An 8,103-nucleotide genomic window follows, 5' to 3' on the forward strand; every position below is an offset into this window, starting at 1 on the left:
GAGAAAGTTTAGCCAAGGTGGGAAGCTACTACATGTGGTGAGGCCATGTGTGGCAAGCATGCGTCTAACTAGCCATGGACACATGAAGTCCTTCAGTGCTTAACAATGCTGAGTCATATATTAGATTATGTTCCAGAATCCTACACCCACAGCATGTGAGGCAGATAAGCTGTACTTACCCAAGAAATGTAAACACCACAATAGTCCTTGGTTGTCAATCTGGTAGGGTCACGAAGACCTGCCTGGTATCAGTGTTTTTTAAAGCAACAGCTGAAAAAGTGACACCTAACTAGTCAAAGAACAGAGTTACAAGAGACATGCTGATTTAACAAATGGGTAATTATATATATTTGTTTTATTTGCTAAATCTATCCCTAAAATTTGTGTGCAGAAAAAAAAAAGGAGAAGTAAATTATGATGAATATTCGGTTAAAACAATCCTGCAGCAAATCTGAAAAAAATCTATGGAAATAGAAACAATCACCCCTCATTTTAGTTTTTGGGGTTTGTTCTGTTATTATTATAATTGGATAGATACATTGAGTTTACATAAGCCAGGATTTATATTTTTTATGAGGGTCTTTACTTGACTTTTTTTATTCTAGACTTCTTTTATTCTAGATTGTACTAGTAAGAATTTAAAGATGTTACAAGGTAAGTGAGAGTTTAGATAAAGTTCTATCATACAGAACTTTCTCTTGGTTATTTCAGGGCAAATGAGTTTTAAAGTACCTGCACAGTAAATATTAATCACTGCATCTTGCCACATCTTGCAGATTTGCATTGTCAAAGGTTACAATTTTATCATGATAGTCTTACAATGTGATTAGAATCCTGTATTAGCTAAAGCCATTTTATTTTCAAGGACAAAATTTAAAGCAAAGAGGGGAAAATATATGAATGAAAAGAAGAAAAGAAAAATAATTTGTCTCCTTGACCTTCAGTGTTAGGGAGAATGACCAGAAAAAAACACAATAATGTTCGCCTTTGCTTCTAGGTCAAATTAATCTCCAAGGTTTTTCTAACTCATTATCAATTTCAAAAAATAAAAATATATAAAATGAAGAAATAGATCACAGCTCCTTATTCATCAGAGACACATCCCTTAATCTTCTCTTTAGCCACCTGGCAGCATATATTCAGTTTTTCTTTCTGCATTTATTTTCACAGATAAGGGACATTTCCAACCTCTTGCTTCTATTATTTGTTGATGTTTCTTGTCTCCTTGCAGTTACAGCGTTATCTTGAATAGGGTTTTACCTCCATATCTGTGTTATCCCCAGATGGTGATGTCATGCTGCCAGAATCACCCATTAGCAAAGCATCCTGATGGGGCACAACCACCTAGCTCCCTTTCGTCTCAGTTACCATGTGGCCCAGAGCCTTTCCTCTCTACACTAACTGAACCACAGTTTATCTCGGGGAGGAAACAGTAGGCTGGAAGCAAGGCTAGGAACAGGTCACCCCTCTCGTATAGTAAAAGATAGACCAGAAAAGCCCAGCCAGATGTCCTTAGCCCCCTCTGTCTCCTGTTTTCAATGGAAACTACACCTAAGTAACACCAGAGCCACCACAACCTCAAATTTCTCCATCATCTGTAACCCGAGGGAAGGCCACAGTCTGATGGCGGCCCTCCGGTTAGGAGGCTGAGAGCTCCTGTCTGTTAATTTATTGTTTGCTCTTTGGAACCAGAAAGTGGCAAAAACACTGGAAAACCTGTTACTTGGGGCCCTACAGAGTGGTCTATTTATTTCTGTTTGCAAATCGAGGGACGCGGGTCTTCCCCACTCCCTCCACGGTGGGGCCATTTCTAATGACCTTCAGTTGCCTGTCAAGCTGTTCTGACTGCTCATGTCTATGGCCCTTGTTCCAATATCCAAGTCAGATAATGTAACATTCAGAAAATCTTGTTCCCATTCCTTGTTCTTTAAATGTTTCAAAAATCACAGAACTGAAGGAAGCAGAAGCGAGGTTTCATGCTGAAGTCTAGTTGCTCTCCCATGATGGCCTGCATGGGATGCAGTTTACTCTAGGGGTTTGAGTGTCACTGAGAATTCTTGAACCACAAAAACTGCATAAACGTGCACTGTCCCTTCTCAAGCTCCCAGACTGATATTACAATTGCATTGACTTGAGACTTTGCCCGCGTCAGGGGTTCCAAGGCTTAAGAGTAGATCAGAATCACTAAGGGGACACGTTAAAAATGTCTATTTCCAGGTTCCATCCCCCAGGGATTTGATTTAGAAGATATAAAGTAGAGGCACAGAAATCTGAATTTTTAGCTACAGATTTGTTGATTTTGAAGCAAGAAAGTCTAAGACTGCATTTATACACTGACCTCAGTCAAAGTTAACATTTTTTAAATCCTCAAGAGGGCCCTGCCTTTTCCTGAAGGATGGATTATTTTATTTCTTTCATACTAAGTACTCAAGATTAGGTGCTGTCTCCAGGCCCTGAAAATATCTTAATGCCTTGTTGAGATGAACAATATGTTTTGTGCTTATCAAATTGCTCTTCATCAATTAGGTAACAGTTTTATAATTCATATTATGTGCCAGGCACTGAGGATATAAGGGTGAGAGAAGCAGCTCTTGCCCTCAGGAGCTCGCAAGCACATGGGGAAGATGTTCAGTTAAACTGGCAATTGCAGTAAGGTGGAAGAGTTGCAATTGCAAACACAGGCACAGGTTACTATGTGAGAGCCAAAGAGGAGCACCACCTGAGACAGGAGTTTAGGAAAGCTGCTCAGAGGAGGTGGCCTCAGAAAAGGGCTTTGGGTAAAGAGAAGAGATTAACCAGGTCAAGAAGATAAAGAGGGAGTCATATTTGCGAAAGCACAGAGCAGACAGGAGCAGAGCGTGCTCAAGCAACTATGAGGAGTTAGATATGTTCAGGGTAAGGACTCATAACAACAACAAGGTGTGTTAGCCTGTTCAGGCTGCTGTAACAACTTACCATGGACCAGGTGGCTTATAAGCAACAGAAATGTATTTCTTACAGTTCTAAAGGTTGTGAAGTCCAACATCAGAGCACCAGCAGATGCTGTGTCTGATGAGGGCCCTCTTCCTCCTGGTTCACAGATGGCTGTCTTCTCACTGTGTCCTCACATGGCAGAAGGGATGAGGGAGTTTTCTGAGGCCTGTTTTATAAGGACAGTCATCTCATCCATGAGGGCTCCACCCTTAGGACCTGATCACCTCCCAAAGGCCCACCTCCCAATACCATCCTGGGGGTTAGGATTTCAATATATAAATCTTCAGGGGTAGGAGGAACACAAGGAGAAGTGACTGAAGGAGTAAATCAGAATATAAATCAAACTTAGGAGTTTGAAAGTTATTTATTCAGCAGTGAGGAGCTATTGGAAGGTTCTATTGTGTACAGAAGATGGATCCAATGGGGAAAGATTGGTATTGAGATTATTACCTCAACATAACCAGGCTCAAATACCAAAGCTTAATAACACCAGAATGTCTGTGGCTTTGGCTCCATGTTTTCTCTTTTAAGTAATAAAAAAAGTTTAAAGTTTCTATTACACATAGAAATCTGTTGACAATTTTAATCTGATGGCAGCCATGGTACTGTGACTATTCATGTCAGAGTCCTTTGCCAGTAGAAACAAAGAAGATGCTGTTGCTGGCATGCTTCAACTCAGTTTTATTTCCTTATTTTATAAATTCTCTTCCTTTGTTAAATCTGTCTTCTCCTTGAAAGCTAGGATCTTCCTGATGGATCCTTTGAGTTATTCTAGGACAATGCTTTTGTAGCTCAAAAGAGTGGTTGGCTGCAAACTCTTTAACAGCCTTCAAACCCTCTATCGCTGACTCCAGCCTGCCTTTCCAGAAATAGCCTCTCAATGTCTTCTGCACTCCAACCAGATGATTAGAGTCCAAACCAGCCACAAGACTGCCTGAACCTGTGCCTTGGCTCAAACACTTTCTTCTGCCTTCCACTAAGAATGCCCTCCCTCCAGCCCTATCCACCCATGGTTATTTTTCTGATTCTGTAAGTTCAAATGCCTGAGCTTAAAGATACCTTCTCTAATGGCCTGAGCAGAATTGTTTCCCCTCTGGACTTCCTCAATTTGATTGTCTTCTAGAGTTTGGCTTGCATTATAGTTACCTGTGCACAAATCTGCCCTGTGAACCCCTTTAAGGACATGACCCTGTCATGGTCAACTTTGTCTCCATATTCCTTGCTTAGTGACTACACAAGGCTGAGTTGCACCGTACAGGGCTACTTTTCCATATTTCAGAAACTGTGCTTTAATAACCACAATCCACATGAAAGCTCCAGCTCATAATAAGACCTACAGCTACGAATGACTGAGTGCTTATTATGGGTCAGACATGGAACTGAGATTTTTTTACATTTATGTATACTAAAATTAATATATATGTGTGTATGTATATGTACATGTGTGTAAATATATACATATACACATCGACATATATTTATGTATATATGTTTATATGTGCATATACATTGTATATTTAATTCAGAACATGTGTGTGTGTGTGTGTATATATATATATATATGTGTGTGTGTGTATGTTGGGTATGTGTGTATGTATGTGTGTATTCAACTAATCCCACATAAGGGATTCTCTCCTTTTTAGAGATGAGTAAACTGAATTGCAGAGAGCTTAGGTGACTTGAAAGAGACTTAACTGCTGAGCAGGGAGACCATCTGTAGCCACCTCCCTGTCACAAGGAAGCCTGCACATGTAAGTTACTCCACCCCTGCCCCAGATGACTCCTGGGTGACAGCTGTGAAATATTTCGATTCATCCTGAGGCTTCTCTGCTAGCCTTATTGGAAAGTCTGGAAGTAGGTGTAGGGAGCATGAGGAAGAAATAAAAACAGAATCCTGTGGAGTCACTACATTGTAGAAGAAAAGAGAAAGACAAGTCGGGGTGGAGAAAGAGAAAGAAGGGTTAGAGACCATGGAATGAGGAATAGTGAGCAGCACAGGTCATGAGAGCATAGCTCTGTCTTGGCTGTTTTCACCGGAGCAACTCACTTTCACCTGTTGGATGGCTGTCCCGCATCACTGGCCTGTAAGCTCTGGGAGAGAAGAGACCATAGTAACAGTAGCCATTATTTATTGAGCACCTACAATGTGCCAGGGCACTGTTCTAAGCATGTCTCTTGTATTATCTAATCTTCACAAAACCTTATGAGATAGGTAATATTATTAACTCCATTTAATAGGTGAGGAAACTGAGCCCCAGAGAGGCTGCGTAACTTACCTGTGTCACACATCTAAGACAAGTCAGGGCTGGCTGTGCAGACAGACGCTCTGACACCAGAGCCTGCCTTTAACCATGATGCTGTGCCACTCCCCATAGCACATGAATTAGCCACTTATTAGGTATATACTGAATAAAACAATGAATAAACATGGGAGGGTCACCAGGATCTAGAACTGGAAGGAGGTAAAGGATTATGAAAACTGAAAACAATCTTTGGATTTGCCATTTTAGGAGGATGTTGGTGGCATTCAAGAGAGCATGGTGGAGTCCTCTCTCTGTCCCCAGGTAAGGTGGGAGTGTCCAAGGCATCCTCAGCTCTTAACATAGTTCCTGGAACCCGGTCTGCACTCAGGGATACCTGCCAAGGCAGAAGGCCAAATTCCCCCCATGTTCCTTCCCAAGCCACCCACTGGCCCCTATGAAGGCTCTGGGAGTGACTGAAAAACTGGCATTTTTGGTTCTACAGAGACGTCAAAGAGAGGAAACGTTGAAGACAGAAACCCAAAACTCTCAGTTTATAACTTTGAACTGGGGCCGGGGAGGGGGGGTGGGGAATAGCTTTCATTGGCTACAGCTACCACATCAAAAATAAGTAAAACATGAGAACTGTGAACCACATGAAGAGAGAGCGCGCCAACCTCAGTGAATCTCTTAACACTTAAGACGCTTCTGGGTAGAACTGAAGCCTCCCAAATGAAAAACAAGCACCGTTGTTCTTTATGGTCCAAATCACTTCAAAAGAGACTTACAAGCCCAAAAAAGATAAAGCCCAGCTTAAACGTGCACCCCACCCCACTTCCTTGCTGGCTCCTTCCCCCATGCATTGCCAGAACCTGCTCCACTAAACAGCAGGGGGTGGGGGGAGGGAACAGACAGAAGAGACGAAGGCCCTGGCCACCCTCTGTGCGTGACTGCCACCTGCGTATTGCAGGGTCTGGGCCCCTTGAGGAGAGAGGTAGCACCGTGCTGCATGTCCGTGTGGCCCGCCAGCTGGATCAATGAGTTCAGCCGCACTCAGCTCCAGGAGGCTGCAGATTTCTGACTCAGATCTCAGCGAGTAGCGCTGACATCTATTACCCCAGAAAGAGATTGGATATTGGGCTTAATGGATTTTCTGTGTGTTCCTTTCTGACCATAGAGAGACCTCCCATAGAGACGAAATATGTCTACAAAAGGGTCACTGCCCTTGCAAGGAAAATGTGATCCCAGCACGGCCTGGCGTGTTCCTGGCGGCAGAAAGGTAAAGGAAAGCAGCAGAAACAGGCCAGCGCAGTGGGGTGCAAGCTGGTAGAAGCTCCACTCCACTGGGTGTAAGGGAAGTGAGCCGTGTGGAGGCGGCGCGAACAAGGGAGCATTCAAAGTCCCTTAACACTGGCGTTCAAGAGCCTTTGGGTGCTTATATTTAATTGTGGGTGTGTCTGGCATTTCTATAATTCACAACACATGAGGTCGCAGTGTGAGAACTCAAATCAGTAGGAGGTGGAGAGCAGTCCAGTTTCCCATCCCACTCCCGCACACTTAGCCCTCGCCCCCGACTCCAAGCTGGGGGCGACGGTCCAGATTCCCAGCTCATGAAAGCAGCCCAGGCGTCTGCCTAGAGGTCGCCTGCCTTCTCCTACCAAGAAGGAAAGGAGCACGGAGACAAACCGACTGACTCAAAAGCCCTTCTTTCCTAGGACTCCTGCCAGGACAGGAGGAGAAGTTGCGTCTGAGACGAGGAGAGGGCGGGAAGCCCTGCAGATGCCCCAAGCCCACTGAAGCCACAGGAGGGGAAGGGAGGAGGCTGCTGTGCTTTCTGTGTACCTTGTTCTCTGCCCAGAAGGGTCAGCACAGCCGGGCAGCCCCGAAACCCAGTGGAGGCTAAAGAAAGGAGGGCCCTCTCTCCTAGAGAAGGCTCAGTAGGCTCCCGAGGAAAGGGAAGGAGCAACTTTTTCCGTTTGACTTCAAGTAGGAGGGGGAAAGGGTACAGAATCAAAATGTATGGCACTTGCGATTCAGTTGGCTTATTTCTGAAAAAATTGGGGTAGATTGGGCGTCCAATGCACCGTAAGCGTTATGTGTGTTTGTAAACACACACGGGGGTGTACACAGGGGTAGGGGTCTTAGAGTAAAAAGGGAAAAGAAGGAAAGAAGCAGAGACTAGTTTACACATAAAAGTACATAAATAAGTTTACTTATGAAGACCATGGTTTCCCACTAACAGCCCCATCTTGGTAGCAGAATGGGACAAACTGTCACACACCCACAGTGAATTGTAAATAGCAGGGAATGGAAGGACAATGTTCATATGCATTGGATGTATAATAAGAATACATATGTGACCTACATATGTCTGTTTAATTAGGACAAGTGTCCATCCCTAGTGAAGATTGATTAGTCATTGTGACCTTGTTTTTGAAAGGATAATGAGAGCAGATGAGACTTTTGCTTTAACAAACTTACTTGGCCAAAATTTTAAAAGCTGGCAATTCTACCTTGCTACCAATCCTGATTGATTTGTTGTTGTTGTTGTTGTTGTTTTCCAACTTTACTTGCCTCTGATATTGAAATGTCTAGGAACTGTAACCTATGACATGGAAGTGCTATATAATTTGTTTTCAAATTTCAAGCCTCTTTAACTAATGTGGATTTTTATTAAGCAGTTGTTTGACATTCAATGTCAGATGGGTTACAAGGAAAGCTGATGTTTAGAAGGATGTACTGTGTGTTGGGCATCATCCCAGACTCTGTCTTTTAATTCGAGTCGCAAAACTTAAGCATCTTTGTATGGTAGATACGACTTAACCCAATATTTTTTCAAAAGAGAAACAAGTTTTATACCTTGCACAAAACCACAGGTGGTGAAGGCAGA

At 43.2% G+C, this 8,103-nt stretch overlaps 1 long non-coding RNA gene across 1 annotated transcript; it reads left to right on the forward strand.

Annotated features, from left to right (window-relative positions):
- The first annotated feature begins 282 nt into the window (after positions 1-282).
- LOC104004361 (uncharacterized) lies at positions 283-7,493 on the forward strand. Its single transcript, XR_677293.1, has 4 exons — positions 283-336; positions 4,617-4,724; positions 6,391-6,492; positions 6,929-7,493. It is a non-coding gene; the product is annotated as an uncharacterized LOC104004361 (long non-coding RNA).
- The last annotated feature ends 610 nt before the right edge of the window (positions 7,494-8,103 follow it).

This window comes from Pan troglodytes, chromosome 14, assembly GCF_028858775.2.
Source record: "Pan troglodytes isolate AG18354 chromosome 14, NHGRI_mPanTro3-v2.0_pri, whole genome shotgun sequence".
Taxonomy (NCBI): Eukaryota; Metazoa; Chordata; class Mammalia; order Primates; family Hominidae; genus Pan; species Pan troglodytes.